The sequence below is a fragment of the Giraffa tippelskirchi genome, chromosome 12 (assembly GCF_054371585.1).
Source record: "Giraffa tippelskirchi isolate mGirTip1 chromosome 12, T2T-mGirTip1v1.2.pri, whole genome shotgun sequence".
Classification (NCBI taxonomy): domain Eukaryota; kingdom Metazoa; phylum Chordata; class Mammalia; order Artiodactyla; family Giraffidae; genus Giraffa; species Giraffa tippelskirchi.
Genome location: NC_137286.1, coordinates 103,867,564 through 103,884,444, shown reverse-complemented (window position 1 = coordinate 103,884,444; position 16,881 = coordinate 103,867,564). Strand labels below are relative to the sequence as shown.

The window sequence follows — 16,881 nt, the reverse complement described above, 5'->3', positions numbered from 1 at the left end:
AGATCCGAGATGGAGTTACAATTTGGCAAAGATCCTGGGGGTAGAGGGGGTGATGGTTACCCAAGGAAAGCTTCCCGAGTGTTTAAGATGGTAACTTTTCTGTTACGTTTGTTTTACCACAATGAAAAGGCGCAAGAAAGAGGTGCAGTCCGTGGGCAGGACAGAGGGGAAGGCAGCTCCCTCCGGCCAGCCTGACTCACCGCTGCTCACCCTCCACTTTCTCTTCCCGAAGCCCAGCACGCTCAGGGTCACCAGCAGAGCACCCTCAGAGGCTCCGCCTGGGACGTAACAGCGAGGACTCTGCCGGGCGGGCCAGACTCCGTGGCCGCCCACAGGTCTCGCCCCTGTAGATGAGGCTCTTCTCTAGGAAACTCGCAGAATCAAGCAAAGAACCTGAGGTTTTTTACCATCACATCCCAGGCAGCACCTCTTTGCGGGTGCTTTGCTGGTGACCCTGAGAAAGTGGAGGGTGAGCAGCGGTGAGTCAGGCTGGCCGGAGGGAGCTGCCTTCCCCTCTGTCCTGCCCACGGACTGCACCTCCTTCCTGCACCTTTTGATTGTGGTAAAACATACGTAACAGAGTTACCACCTTAACCACTTGGGATGCTTTCCTTGTGTAGGTGGCCTTCCGTTAAGTTAACCTAGTTGTCGAGAGCACCCTTTCTTGTAACTCTGGGGGTCACGAGGCAAGATCCATGTCCACGAACCAACAGGTCCCAGTCAGAGCTCCCGTGATGTTTCAGCCCTGGTTAACCTCCGAGTCCCCAGCATCTCTCACCCCATTTCCCGCCCCCGCTCCCCCATTGCCCCCCACCCCATCTCCCCGCCACTAAACCCTTTGTCTGCTTGGTTTTCTGGGGATGACAGAGCACCGCCTGCCGGGTACGTACACTCTCCAGCTGCCCTCGTTGGGTCCGGCAGAGCCTGCCGGGACCCTGAGCCCCAGGACTGCGCCTCCTCAACCCCAACGCCTCAGGAGCCTGTCCTGGGTCACACGTGACTCCCCTGCCCAGCATGCCCACCCCTTAAGCGTCGATCTTCGAACCTGTTAGTTCGGCACCAGGTCACTGGGTTACAATGGATCCTACTCTCGCCTGTCTCCCCCCAGACTGTGGGCAGAACATGGGTTCAGACCTACCGCGGTCAGGCCTGGTGTGGGGACGGAGGCATGCATTGCTTCTGTGACCCTGGGGCCCTCAGCCAGGTGGCTTCAAGGGCAGGCACCAAGGACACTGTGATGGCTGAGCCTGACAGCTCAGCTATAGCTCGACACACCCCTCTTACAGTCGAGGCCCCCCCTTTTACAGATGGGGACCTGAGAGGTGCCACTGACCAGCTGCAGTGTGGGGACTTGAACGCAGGGTGAACCCCCACAGGCCCCAGCTGGGTGTCCTGCATGGGGCCTGGAAGGGGGTTGGTGGTCCCAGAAGTCGCAGGGTGGGAGGCAGGGGGTGCCCACCATCTGGGCAGCACCCACCCACCTTGCAAAACAGATACACAGTGCTGGGCAGGGCCTGCCCTTTCTGTGGCTGCCCAAAGCTCTGGTCGCAGCATCAGCTTCTCTGTGGCCTCAAAATGATTACCGTGTTCAGTCTGTATTTTAGCTCTTGTGAAAATGAGGGGGAAATCCTGGTTGCATCAGGCTGTAAATCTAGTGTTGTTCACTCCTAATGGCAATGGCCTTTTGATGAAAATGAAATAGGAGAATGAAATAGTTGGCTTAAAACTCAACATTCAGAAAACTAAAATCATGGCATCCGGTCCCATCACTTCATGGCAAATAGATGGGGAAACAGTGAAAACAGTGACAGACTTTATTTTGGGGGGCTCCAAGATCACTGCAGATGGTGACTCGACTATCATCGACTCGATAGACATGAGTCTGAGCAAGCTCCGGGAGTTGGTGATGGACAGGGAAGCCTGGTGTGCTGCCGTCCTTGGGGTCTCAGAGTCGGACACGACTGAGCGACTGAACTGACTGAATGGCAGTGGAGGCAGTGCTGTGCTTAGTTGCTCAATCGTGTCTGACTCTTTGCGACCCCGTGGACTGTAGCCCGCCAGGCTCCTCTGTCCATGGGGATTCTCCAGGTAAGAATACTGGAGTGGGTTGCCATGCCCTCCTCCAAGGTATCTTTGCATCCCAGGGATCAAACCCAGGTCTCCCGCATTGCAGGCGGACTCTCTACTGTCTGAGCCACCAGGGAAGCCCTGGTGGCAGAGACATTGCCACAAGTGAATTCACAGGTAATCACTAAACCCAGGGATTGCCAAGGATTGCAGTGTCAGACCCTCCAAAGCTTGGAATTCACAAACACTTAAAACAGACCCAGAGAGAACAAAGGACGAGTGGGGAACAGTGTGACTCAGATTCCTCATCTCCCCTCCGCCCCTAGAGAGCTGGCTTCTAGGCTGCGATCAGGAATCTCTATTTTAACTTCCCCGCGCTAAGGCTTGGGAGGCAGTGGCCCTTTGTTGTTGTTCAGCCACTCAGTCGTATCTGACTCTCTGCGACCCCACGGACTGCAGCACGCTGGGCTTCCCTGTCCTTCACCATCTCCCGGAGTTTGCTCAAACTCATGTCCATTGAGTCAGTGATGCCATCTAACCATCTCATGCTCTGTCCCCTTCTCCTCCTGCCCTCAATCTTTCCCAGCATCAGGTTCTTTTCCAGTGAGTCAGCTCTTCCCAGCCAGTGGTCCTAACACCCCAGAAATCAGCCCCTCACCCCAGTAGGCCCCATAAACAAGTGAGTGAATGGCTCAGGCTGCACAGAGCAGTGGAAGGAGCCTTGAGGGGAGTCCAGCCTTGGCTCTACCCCGTCTGGGGGTGGAGGGCAGGGAACAGTGCTGACGTAGTCATCGGCCTCAGAGGACTTCAGTTTTCCGATCTAGAGATAAGAAATTGGACGAAATAATCTCAAACTGTTTCCTGTTATGAATTTATCTGATTCCCATGAGATCCGAATTTCTTATTATTCACCGAGAGTTAAGGATATTTTTAAAGGAATGGGGGGGGAGTGGTCAGTCCCTGAGGGGAGTTGTCATGTGTTCAGTATCTTGTTCTGATTCTGCTCAGGAATTTGGCAAGACCTCTGTCCGGCTTTCTCATTTCCCTTCCCTTCTGAGCGGAGGGGCGGTTATGCCGGTGACCCCTGACCCTCACAGGCTTTGCTCAAGTCTCAGAAATCTGACTTTCCTGCTCTCTCTTTCCCTGGAAACACCAGAATGGCTGTTTTCAAACCTGGCTGTATATGAGGGTCACCTGGGAAGCTTTTGTACGCTTGGGCCCTAGCCCCCACAATTGAATCAAAACCTTGAGGTGAGGCTGAGGCATCTGTGTTTTTAAAGCCCCCTGAGTGTTTGAGATGCACAGGGTGGAGCCAGCTCCCCAGGGCTGGTCTGATAGCAGGGGTGACTGGGTCTCCAGCTACCTCTTTACCCAAGAGGGTAGTGAAAGTGTATAAGGCTGAATATGCAGTGTTGCCAGGGCTTCTTGCCTTGGCTGACGTGCCAACGTTTTTAGATATGCCAGATCAATATTTACAAGATCAAGTATTAAATAGACTGTAGACATGAAATGAAACACCAGGCCAGCTGGCGCCACCACTATCCACCAGTTGACCAAGTCGAGTCTCCTGGGGTTCATTTTTCTCATTTGCAAAGTGAGGCCCACATTTCCCTCTGGTTATTCAGTAGATCAAATGGGATAATGTGTGTGAACTGGCTTTGGAAACTATCAAGGGCCATAAAAATCAAATTGGTTTAAGCACCTTGTATGTAGGAGTTCACATATTCAACTAAAGTTTTGTCATTTCTTCCCATATTGACTTAACGTATGTATTCAATGCAATAGCAAAACCAAAATCCCAGCAAGTTTTTTTTGTAAGTTTTTTTTTAATAGATCAATAAGCAGATTCTAGAATTTGCACGGAAATGCAAAAGACCTTGAATAGTCAAAATAGTTCTGAAAAAGGAGAACAAACTTAGAGAGCTCACATTCCCAGGTTGTAAGCAATAGTAATCAAAAGAGTATCGGTGTAGAAACAGGCAAGTAGTTCAGTGAAATAGAGTAGTGAACCCCCAAACAGATCCACAGATATCTGGCCAGTGGGCTTTTGATGAAATTGCCAAGGCAGTTTAATGGATAAAGGATAATCTTTCAACAAATGATGGTAGAACAAGCAGACAGCAATATATAGGTGTGTGTGTGTGTGTGCATGCATGTACATGCTAAGTCACTTTAGTCATGTTCAACCCTTTGTGACCCTATGGATTGTAGCCTGGCAGTCTCCTCTGTCCATGGGATTCTCCAGGCAAGAATACTGGAGTGGGTTGCCATGCCCTCCTCTAGGGGATCTTCTCAGCCCAGGTATCAAACCCGAGCCTCTTGTGCTGTGCTGTGCTTAGTTGCTCAGTCATGTCCGACCTTTTGTCTCCTGTATTGGTAGGCACGTTCTTTACCACCAACACCACCTGGGAAGCCCATGTATATATATATATACCTTTACCTCATACCATTTACAGAGATTCACTTGAAATGGAACATAGACATAAATAAAAGAGCTGAAACTATAAACTGACTAGAACACAAAGGAGAAAAACCTTAGTGACTTAAGGTAAGCAATGATCTATTAAATAGCACACAGAAAGCAGAAATGAATAAATTAGATCTCGTTAACATTTAAAACATTTGCTCCTTCAAAGGAAAGTGCTAACAGACTTAAAAGCAAGCCATAGGCTGGAAGAAAGTATTTCCAAAGCATGTATATGACAAAGGACTCAACATCCACAATAGATAACACATACAACTAAAGGAAAAGAAAACAAATAACCCAATGTTTTAATAAAATAGACGAAAGATTTAAAATATATTTAGTGGTGAAGCTATGTGTATGCCAAATGAACATGTGAGAAGATGCTATAACCTTGTTAATCAATGAGATACCCACTAGAAGAGCTAAGAGTAAAGTCTGTGGCAAGGTTCTAGAGTGACTGGAACTCTTGTGAATCAATGGTCAGAATGAAAAACGTTTTAGTCACTTGGGAAAACAGTTTGGCTATTTCTTATAAAATTAAACATACACTTTCCATGGGATCCAGCATCTCCACTCCCACCATATCTCCACAGCAAATCACATTCAAATGTGATCAACTTTGTTCATAATTGCCCCAATACCTCCAATGTTCATTAACCTGTGAATGAATGAACAGATAGTGGTATATCCATACAATGGAATACTACTCAGAAAGAAAAAAGGATGGATTAGATTCATATGCATTAACATGAATGAATCCTTAGAATAGATTAAGTGAAAGAAGTTGGACACAAAGGCTATGGACTATTTTATTTCACTTACATGAACTTCTACAAAAGGCAAAATTATAGTGTTAGCAGTTTAGGTGTTGCCAAGGGCCAGGCGGTTAGGAGGAAGGACATGAATACAGAGGGGCCTGAGGGCACTTTAGGAGAGATGGAAATATTCTCATGATTGTGTTGCTGCTTTACAACTGTTTATTTGTCAATACTCACTGAATTGTTTCAATAAAAATGGTGAACTTCATTGTCTGTAAGTTATATTTCAAGGAAGCTGACCAAAGGAAATGAAATCTTTCCCCCTGTGCAGCAGAAAAAGATCTGTATAAGGATGGAGAGGCTGGTTCTAACCAGAGAAAGGAGAGCAGGTTAGAGAGTATTTGAGCCAAGTCTTGAAAGATGGATACATAGCTATTTGCCAAGTAATAAAGAGCTTCCTTGGTGACTCAGATGGTAAAGAATTTGCCTGCAGTGCAGGGGACCTGGGTTCAATCCCTAAGTCAGCAAGATCCCTTGGAGAAGGGAATGGCTACCAACTCCAGTATTCTTCCCTGGAGAATCCCATGGACAGAGAGCCTGGTGGGCTGCAGTCCATGGAGTCACAAAGAGTCAGACCCGACTGAGCAACTAACACTAAAAAACACTAAAGGAGGGAAACCAATGCCAGCCAGCAAGGGCAGAAGAACAATACCTTGCAAGCTGGAAATAACCAGACAGATTCTAGGAAATGCAAGTGGTTAGTTAAAACCCGAGGTTCCAGGAAGAGCATGTCCGGAGGTGAAAATGTGGTTGGCAGTTAAGTTTGTAGGGTCTCATACCACGTACTAAGGCACATAGGCTTTATCCTGTAAACAAAGAGAACTAGCTGAATACTTTTAAGCTGCAATGGACACATTCTGCTTTGTGTTTTGTAAATATTACCCTGGAGGTAGGGAGGAAGACAGATTGGAGGGGACAGCAAGATAAAAAAGCTGAGAAACTGATTAAAAGACTAATAAGACAGAAGAAGAAGAAGAAGCCTCACAGATACTGAGAGCAGACTAGAGTTACGGTGGGGAGGGGAGGGAGGGGTAACACAGTGGGGGAGGTGGAGGTACAAACTGTTGGATGTAAGATGGGCTCAAGGATGTCTGGGGAATATTTTGTAATTCCAGTATTTTGTAATAGCTGTAAATGGAAAGTAACCTTTAAAAAAAAATTGTATTTAACAAAGACTACTGTCGTCATCCAGATAAGATAAACCAGGAATTTTGTTCTGTGGAGCAGCATGATGCAGAGGGGAGATTTATGAGAGGCCCTGAGGGAGTGTAACTGGACAGAAGATGTCCGAGGGCGCTGCAAGAAAGAAGGATGGAAGGCAAAAATACTCGGACAAAGATTTTACCTGCAGGCTCTTTAAACAGGGAAGTGATGCTTTCGGGTCCCTCAATAGATGTTTGCTTCGCTGATGGAAACAGAGCTGGGCTCCTCTGTTCCTTGGGGAATAGTGGACCCTCAGGGCCACCCTCAGGTGTACGTCTGTGGTCCCTACTCCAGACCCTTCTCCCCCTAGCTGACCCCCTCCACTGCCCCGTGGCTCTTCAGCCGTCTCTGACCCTCATGCCTCTGCACTTGTCCAGCTCTTTCTATCGCCCTGCACACTCCTCTCACTCAAAGGCAGGATCTTGCCTCCGGGCAAAGCCAAACCTGCTTCTGTTCCACAGTTTCTGGCTCTGCCAGGAACCCCTGGGTGCTCCCTCTGCTCTGCTCCCCCGAACACTCCTGCTTCCGTTACTTGCTGTGATACTGCGATTTATTTAAAAAAAAACAAAACAAAACACATGTATTTTGGTCTTCATCTATTCCTGGCTCACTGCTCTGACAACCTTGGAATTTCCTGATCAATAAGAGCCATGGGAGCATCTTTTGTTATAATAATATTTGGTCTTTTGTCCTCAGTTCCTGAAACTGCTTCAGAGCCATCAAGGTGAAATGGGTATCTTGTTATACATAGTGAGACCCTTTCTACCACAGCTGGGTTTATGTCGATGAGGTGACTCTTGGAAGTGGGGGAGCTGGTTGCCAGGGGAACAAACCAGGAAAGGGGTGGAACTTTCAGCCCCGCCCCCTGATCTCCAGGGAGAGGAAGGGCTGGAGGTTAACTCAGTTGCAGATGATTTAATCATGATTTGATCAGTCATGCCTGTGTAACAAAGATTCCACATAAACCCCAAATGATGAGGTTGAGAGAACTTCTCGGTTGGGGAACCCAAACCCTTCCATGTGCCACCTTGTGCGGGGGCTTGTCCTGCACCCTTCGTCTGGCTGCTGGTTTGCATCCTTTAATACCCTTTGAAATAAGCCAGTAATCTCACGAGTAAACAGGTTTCCTGAGTTCTATGAGCCACTCTAGCATATGAAGGAGGGAGTCATGGGAAGCTTTGATTTATAGCCAGTGAAGTCCCATCCATACCTAGGCAATCCCATGGACAGAGGGACCTGTGGGCTATAGTCCATGGGGTCACAAAGAGTCAAACACAACTGCGTGATGAAACACCAACACCAATAAGAATGCCAAGAAGATCAAGCACTGTGTCACCCTCCCTGCCTCCTCCCTGGGGACAGTGCCACTCTCATCACCCACCTCAAGTTTTTTCAGATTCTGTTATGACTGTTATTCCCCTCTTTGCAATATCATTCTGACTTCTTTTCACAGTGTGTCACATGTCAAGTTCATTCACATTGAGCTGGTGGCGCAAGTTCTCCCTAATGTAAACCTTCAGTCAAAGACGATGACCCGTCCTTGAGCTTTGAGCCCAGGATCTCCGGCTCTGTCTTACTATGGGAACTGAAGTCCCTCCCCCGCCCGCTGATGACACTATTTATCCTCAAAGGACAGAAAAGCAGGTTTTCCCTTATGGGCCAGATGATGTGTCATGTAGAGTTGTGAAGACTCCCCGATGGAGATCTCAGCATTGGAGGGCCAGGCATGCTGGTCACAGACACCACTGATGTGGGGAGAGCAGAGCCCTGTGTCCTTAGCCGCCCTGAGGATGTCTTTCTGCAGATATTTGTCTGCGAGTTGGTCTGACATTTCTGCCATTTGCAACGGAGCCAGTGGGACTCCGTGTTAAGTGAGGAAGCAGCTGGTCTCCTTCGCCTCCACTCAGCCCTGAAATGTTGTGAAATTCCTTTGTTTTCAACAGCCCACGCGGGGACCTAAGAGACTCTATGTCCTTACAAAAAGAAAGCTCCTTTTTTTTTTTTTGGCTGCATCATGCAGCTTGCAGAATCTTAATCCCCTGACTAGGAATAGAACTTATGATCATTCATAGGGAGTGTGGAGTCTTAACCATTGGACCACGAGGGAAATCCCACAGGCAGCTCTTAAATCACAACTGGGTCCTGGCCTGAGGGCTGCCAAGAGCGTTCTGTTCTGTGCTTCTCTCTGTCTCTCTGTTTCTTTCTCTGAACGTCTTTTCTTGTGTGCGTGTGTGTCTGTGTGTGTGTGTATGGCCGACATTTTAATGAAACCCACCATGTTTAGGATAAAATGTATTTTTATCATAACTCCTTTTAAAATTAAATAAAAATTCTGAAAGGTCAAGGAATGTGTCATAGGCGTATGAGGAAAGAGCAAACCTCGTCGAATTAAACAATAAAAAAAAAAGAGCAAACTTCAAACATCGTATCTGAGAAAAGCTGCTTCCAGTCTGGCTTTAAGGTTCCTGTCTCCACAGAACCTCCCATTCTGATGGTTGATGAATGGCTCATTTTCCCCGAGTAAGAAAATGCAGAGCGTGTTAAATGTGGGGTCACGTTTACTCAAACCGTAAGGAGCCTTCCTGTCCAGTTCTTCTGAGTTCGGATGCTTGAGCTTCTCCCCTGGCGATGGGACCGAGGGCTCCTATAAGCTCAGAGAATCCACCACGAGCCTTCATACTGGCAATGGTGACATTTCTAAGCAATAGACACAACAACCCTATGATAAACCACTCCATAGAGAAGGCATGATTTTCCAGCTTCAGTAAAGGTATTCTGTTCTTCAAGCATAATTTTTTTGTTTTACCTGTTTGACCTAATCTCATTCTTCACCAAGCTATGGAGTCGAAGCTTATTGGCTCATTAGCTAAGTCAGGTGGGTTAGGGGCCATATTCACTCCTTTATCCCATCTAAGACTACGAGATCATGCTTCCAGCATCTTGTCCTCAACAGTCTCCCTTCCAGTTGACAAGAAACTGAGCTATAACAGTCATAATTATAAAGCAGAGCTCTGACCAAGCTCAGCTCCCTGCTCAAATCCTTTGGTTACCCCTGAGGTTTAGCCTTGCATCAAGACCCTCAACGGCATGACCCTGGTAAGCTTCCAACTTTGTCTCCCATGCAGTGGTCACCTGCTCCTGGTCTTTGTCCCTGGATGCCAGTCTCTCTGCCTGGAAGTCCTCCCCTGTTCCTCCATCTCTAAATCTACTCATCTTCAAAACCAAGTACATGAACTCGGCTCTGAGCTTCCCCAGCTATAAGTAATTACACCTCTATTCTCTGAATCCTCAGAACACATTTCTTTTGTGACACATCACATTCTGCCATGTATTAGACACATTTGTGGAAAGAAGGAGGAAAGCTAACCTTTATTAGATCCATCATTGCATTAAGACTTTTGATTAGTTCCTTCAAGTTTCACACAACCCTGGGAGGTATCTATCATTACTCTTTGTTACAGAAAATGAAACAGTTGCTCAGAGTGGTGCTATGAAATTGAATTCTGATGGCAGCCTTCACATCAGTGCTCTTTCTACTCCATAGCATGTATTCCTTAACCTCCTCTGGATGGTGACCTTCCTGAGAAGGACCGGATCTTCATCTTCAAACACCTCAAGACTCCGGATGCAGGGCTCGGCACCCGGCCGGTGTTCTGAAGGCAGCAGGACAGAGGGCAGGCTGGGCTGATGGGGCCAGCACTGCTCCTTCCCAGCTGTGCGTTCCAGAGTTACACGTGCTGCCATGACCTCACCGCCCGTGTTCTGCCTGTTCTCTGTGTCCTACTTAGACGTCTTTGATTGGCAAGCTTTAAAGTACTCTTTTGTCCCGATCCTGAGCATAACAATCAACCGATGATTTCTGGGGATGAAAACAAGTTGTTTTTCAGGGTGATTTTGTGCTGCTTTTTAGATCAATTCTGCTTGCATTTCTTCCACCCCGTTTTAACAGACAGAAATTGCATATAGAAGGTGACATCACCTTTGTATGAAAATTGTGTGTGCACAAGACCCCAAGCCTAGAAGGACCTATTTCACTCCTCCTGTCCTGCTCCTACCAGCTCTTCCCCACCTGCTAAGTCACTCAGTCGTGTCCCACTCTGTGCGTCCCCGTGGACTGTAGCCTTCCAGGCTCCTCTGTCCATGGGATTGTCCAGGCAGGAATACTTTAGTGGGTTGCCATTTCCTTCTCCAGGGGATCTTCCCCACTCAGGGAACGAACCCGTGTCTCTTAAGTCTGCTGCACTGGCAGGCGAGTTCTTTACTACTTATGCCACATGGGAAGCCCCAGCTCTGCTCACCACTCCCCACAACTCTGTTCTCTGCCTCCTCTGCCCCCTCCCATCCAGTTGCCCGGAGCATTCTCTGCCCACCCAGTTGTCTCATTCTCTCATTGTCCTCCCAGCCACACCTGCGGTCCTGACTCCCTCCGCCCAAGCTCACCTGCCCTGCTGCTTAGCTCATCCTGTGAACTACCTGAGACTAGACAACCGTTTAATGAATTGCTGCATCAACTCCTTCCTCCTTGTTAAGCCGTACTTTATGGAGTAACTTAATTGAATAAGTAACTCTCCTGACAGGAACTCAGGCACCATGGTTTCCTAATGAGAAAGATATGTTAGGGCAAGGGGGCTTTTCTCAGAGTCCTCCTGGGGCACCGGCAGCCCATCTGGCCAGTCCCTTCCATACACCGTCTCTGCCTCCAACACTCAGCATGAGGTTTGCAGCAGGAAGTAGCGACAAGGAAGGCCCCATTGCTGCCCTATTACCCATCTGATAATGTGATGTGTGGTGACTCACACGCCAGGCTTGTAACACTGGTGACAAGAGCGAGACTGACCACAGCCCTGTGGGGCTGGGAATTTGCCCAGCCTCAGGGTGCCGGCCGAGAAGCCTCAGTGACCAGGAGGCAGGAATCCCGCCTGGCTGACTCCTCAGCTAGTGACGCCTCTGACAGAGTGACGCATGCCCTGTCCGGTCCCCACACCTCCCCCCCACTCTCTGACCAAAGACTGGGCCCCACAGAGATGCCAGGGCTCCTGGGCAGGGCCATTCGGTGGGGGAAGGGACCCACACTTCAGGGCCCTGCACGTGCTGGGCGAGCAGGACCCTACATGTGCCTTTGATTTTTCAAGAGCACCAAGGAGTCTCTGACTCCCTGGGTGTGTTCCTTTGATATTGGAAAATCCTCGTTTTGCCTCCAAATTTATGCATCTAGCCCAACCCCCCTACTCCCCCGCCCCAGGCCCCGGACTTACGGCGGTTGGATTTCATGGCCATCAGTGGCCCCGAGCAGCTGTCGTGGGATTTCTGACTTTTGGACACTGGTTCATTTCCCACAAAGAGCTCCAGGGACATCTAAGCCCTGGGATGTTCCCCCACCGGCCTCCCTCTCTCTGCCCCCAGCACGTAGGTTGCCGTGGCTCTAGCTCCAGTTGTTATGCGCTCCTTCAGTAAAATGTTGCCCATGTTTATTTGTAGCTGTTTCTCTGAGTCACAGTGTATCATGGGATGAAATGAAATGCTAAGAAGTAAAACTGGTCTGTGTGCCTCTGGGTGATGCTGTTGCTACTAGCCTCTTCCTGGATATGAAAAATACTTTTATTTGTATCAGGTGATAGATTGAAAAAAAGTGGATGTTCTTGATGTGTTAGGAATTGGCCAGATAAATGTCAGACATACATAGATAGATAGAACTACCTTACACTCACATTTTATATGTCTATCATCTATCCATCTATATGTGTAATTATCAGTGTGTGTACGTGCTCAGTAGTGTCTCTTTGTGACCCTATGGACCATAGCCTGCCAGGCTCCTCTGTCCATGGGAGGCTTCAGGCAAGAATACTGGAATGGGTTGTCATGTCCTCCTCCAGGGGAATTTTCCCAACGCAGGGATCGAACCCACGTCTCTGTGTCTCCTGCATTGCAGGCGGGTTCTTTACCGATGAATCACCTGGGAAGCCCATATGTAATTATAGAGAGGTGCTGTTCTCAAGTACTAAATGATGGGAGGTCAAAACTCCTTTTTCTTTAAGGAGAAGGCAAACCCAGGCCATGAGGCAGAGGAGGCTGTGCCATTCTCCCAGCGGAGGTGGGGTCTGAGCTCCTACACAATTAGGAACAGTCGTCGTGCGCTGGCCCCTGGCCATGGCACCAAGGACGCACCCAGAGCCTCATAAATTCAAGAGCGAAGCAGATGTTCAGGGCTGTCCCCAGCACTAGCAGAGGCAGACCCTGGCCAGGGCTGTGCTCACAAGGTGAGGCCATGCCAGGCTCCAGGGGACTGCCCCCGAACTCTGGCAGTGCAGCCTTTGCCAGGGTCCAGCACTCATGCACTTGACCTATCAGGAGCAAGAGCAGGAAATAACCCCCAGCAGCAGCCGCATCCTTGAACATGAGGCCCAGCAGGGTTGACTCTGCTGGCCATACTGAGGGGCGAGCAGCCCTGAAAGGTAGTCTCTGAAGCTCTGATGTTTCAGTGTCTTGATCTCTCAGTGTCATCGTTATGAAAAAGCACAAGCGTGGTCCTCCCTTCAGAGGCGAGATCGTGTCATTCAGATGCCAGTCTCAGGACCAGCTGCAGCATATAATCTGGCAAACTTGTTGAGAATACAAATTCCTACCTCCCACACTGAATTCTGACATGGTAGATTTGGAACAACTGATGCTGAAGCGGAAGCTCCAATCCTTTGGCCACCTGAGGCAAAGAGCCGACTCATTGGAAAAGACCCTGATGCTGGGAAAGATTGAAGGCAGGAGGAGAAGGGAACGACAAAGGATGAGATGGTTGAATGGCATCACCGACTCAATGGACATGAATCTGAGCAAACTCCAGGAGATAGTAGAGGACATTGAAGCCTGGCGTGCTGCAGTCCATGGAGTCTCAAAGACTTAGCGACTAACAACACCAAAGGTCTAGAGTGGGCCCTGGAATGTGCATTTCAACAAGCTGCTATCCAGCCAGATTTGGGGACACTGGCTTGGACAGTCTCTTCCAAGCTCTCATTTCTACTCTCAGAAGAAGGCAGAAAAGGAGCAGGGCTGGGTGGTGGGGACTGTGAACGGTGCGGTCTCGGCTGGGAGCCCTGAAGCAGGACTGCATCTAGTAGCTTGCACCTGGATGCAAATCAGCCAACCTTGGCATTCCTCTGCCAGTCAGTCACTGGCTGTGGGCTGCCTGGGGGTGGGGACGGCAGCTGCTTCTAACCACTCCCAGGGTGAGTCAGATCTGGTTTGGCCAAAGACAAGTCTCCAAAGAAGGGGACACCTGTGAGTCCATAGCAGCCAATATTCCTGGAGGCTAGGGCCAAGGTGTAGGGGGACAGGTGCCCCAGCCCAATAAGAGGGGCCTGGGAGGGGCTCCACTTTGCCCCCTGGCTCTTGTGTTGGCCAGGAAAGCAGATAACCAAACTGGCTTGGGGGATATCATGCACAAATACTTGTGTCCCCCCAGATCTATATGTTCACATCCTGACCTCCAAAGTAACGGTCTGAGGTGGTGGGACCTTTGGGAGGTTATTAGGTCAGGAGAGTGGAGCCCTTGTGAATGGGAGGAGTGGTCTCATTAAAGGGACCCCAGGATGAAAACCACAATCACAGAAAACTAACCAAACTTATCACATGGACCACAGCCTTGTCTAATTCAATGAAACCACGAACCACGCTGTGTAGGGCCACGCAAGACGGAAAGGTCATGGTGGAGAGTTCTGACAAAACGTAGTCCGCTGGAGAAGGGAATGGCAAACCACTTCAGTATTCTTGCCATGAGAACCCCATGAACAGTATGAAAAGGTGAAAAGACATGACACTGAAAGATGAACTCCCCAGGTCAGAAGGTGCCAAATATGCTGAGATGGTTGGATGGTATCGCTGACTGGATGGACATGAGTTTGAGCAAGCTCTGGGAGTTGGTGATGGACAGGGAGGCCTGGCGTGCTCAGTCCATGGGGTCGCAGAGTTGGACACAATTGAGCGACTGAAGTGAACTGAGAGCCCCCCACCCATGTGAGGACACAAGGAGTCTGTGGTCTGCAACCCAGAAGAGGGCCTCACAAGAACCCGCCCCGCTGCGTGCGGATCCCAGACCCCAGACGTCCAGCGTCCCCAGCCGGCAGAAGTCAATGCCTGCTGTTGAGAAGCTGCGGGTCTCAGCAAACAGGGGACCTCGGGGAACAGCGGGGCTGGCCCTCCCCAAGGGCCTGGCTCCCTGTCTCACCACTGCTTTTCACGGCTGGCTTTAGAAATCCTTGTTCCCACGCAGGTTTTTCTGCTTCCCAACCAGTTCTTGGTTGTGTTCGGTTCGGTTCGGTGGAGTTTGCTGAAAAGGTGAGTTCTGGGTAACCAAGCTGCAGTTCGGGTCCCCAGCAGGCCGTCCCCGTTTTAGGGTGCGGGGTCGTCACGGGGGAGCGGGGGCCGCTGTGACGCGAGTCCCGCCTTGGTCAGTGCGGACAGCGAGCCACGGGGAGGCGGGTGGCAGTCCCCGCGCGGCCTCCTCGGGCCGGGGAGGATCTGGACTCATCCCCCGCCCGCTCCCCTCCCCGGGGTGGGGGGTGGGGGAGCGGCCGCTGGGCGGGGCCGGCTGCTGGCCCCTCCCCTCCCCCCGGCGCCGAGCGTGACCGTGACCGTGACCGTGACCTTGCCCCCAGCTGGGCTGCGGCTCCCGCGGCGCGTCGCGGGGTGGTGTCCAGGTTGCCGTGGAAACCAAGCCCGCCTGCGGGCGGGAGGGAGGGCAGGGGGGTTGCTGCGCCCGTGGCGGGGGCCGCACCCCGAAGTGTCACGGGCGGGGTGGGCGCGCGCGCAGAGGCAGCCTCGGGGCGGGAGAGGCTGGGGCACCCTACGCAGATGGGACAGCGTCCCCGGGGGCCCAGGTCCCCGCTTGGACCCGTGGGCGCTGCGCGCCCGGAGATGCCCGCGGGTGGGCCGGGGGTGCAGGAGTCGGGCTGCCTCCCTGCAGCATCCCGCGTTTGCGATTCTTGGGGTCCCCCTGGCATTCGGTGGCCGCGGGCGACTCTGCATCTCCCCTGAATGCCCCATCCCTTGAGGTTCAGCTTAATTGCCGCCTTTCAGTTCGCCCGCAGTGACACCCCCGCCCCCACGATATACGAGAGCTCGGTCTGATAAACACCTTTCATCTTTGCAACTGGTTTATTTTGTGGGCTCCTCTTCATGTGCCAAAATGGGAGATTAAAAAAAAAAAACAAAACTCTTGTAATACATAATCACTGTAGAAAAATTAGATATTACAGATAAGCAACAGCCAGAGATTTGATTAAAATAATCCAAATCTTTCCACCCAGGGACAAGCACAATAACCCGATTCCTGACCTTTAATGTAAATATGAATGTCCTTTAGAAACAAATTTCATTCGCATTATACATGTAGCTCTCTAAACTGCTTTTCCAGCACATGTATGCTGAACATCCTTCCCAGTAGGAGAGAACTAGAAGCCACGGTATCTTTTAGGATGGCTGTGGAGTACCCCTTTACAACCATAGATAGATCAGTGTATTTTACCACTTATTTAGGAGGTGTGCATTATTTTTGCTATGCTAAACAACACTGCTGTGAGTCACCTCGTGTGTATATCTTGGTGCACAGGTTTGCTTGCTTTCCAAAAACAAACTCCCAGAAAGAGAATACTATAAAGATTGTTTCTTACAGAGACTTTTGCTGCATCTCGCCAGATTGTTCCTTCAGTGTTCCTGTTTATGGTTCCTTCAATCTGAAAAGGTGGTCATTTTCCTCACACCCATGCCAATACTGGTTATTATTCTTTAAATTTTTTTTCCAAACCAGTATTTGAAAAATGCATTCTTGTAATGTTTCTTTCCATTTGTTTGATTACCCATGAGATTTATCACTTTTGACACATACTGGCCATCTGTATTTCTTATTAATATTTTACCAAATGCCTCTTTAAGACTACTCTTGGCCTTTTTCCCATGAGGGTGTTACTCATTTTTTGTTGATTTGTGCAAGCTTTCTACAATCACTTCTCACACACCTCTACCTAGAGAACACTCCCCTTCACGCATGTGAGAAGTTCCTCTGTGAATGCTTTTGTGGCAATGCAGTTGAAGTCAGTTTCCTTCCTGAGAGTCTTTAAAGGAGCGAGGTCCCTCCCTGAAGGCAGGGTGGGGAGCTGGGGGCGCTCCTTGTGTGAACTGTTGAAACTGGTGCTAACTGAGAGGACTGAGCTTTTGTGTAGCAGACACGACGTTGGTCCCTGGTTGGGCACTGGACCCAGACACTGTGAGGCAGGGAATTCAGTGGTGCTGAATTCACTTTTGTTGGCTTCGCTGGAGGTTCCCCCGGGGAAGGCAACA

The 16,881-nt window shown here is 49.8% G+C and overlaps 1 long non-coding RNA gene across 1 annotated transcript; it reads right to left on the bottom strand.

Annotated features, from left to right (window-relative positions):
* Window positions 1–9,895: 9,895 nt before the first annotated feature.
* On the bottom strand, window positions 9,896–15,240 carry LOC145530141 (uncharacterized). Its single transcript, XR_014071479.1, has 2 exons — window positions 14,771–15,240; window positions 9,896–10,414 (listed from the first exon to the last, which is right to left on the bottom strand). It is a non-coding gene; the product is annotated as an uncharacterized LOC145530141 (long non-coding RNA).
* Between the last annotated feature and the right edge of the window lie 1,641 nt (window positions 15,241–16,881).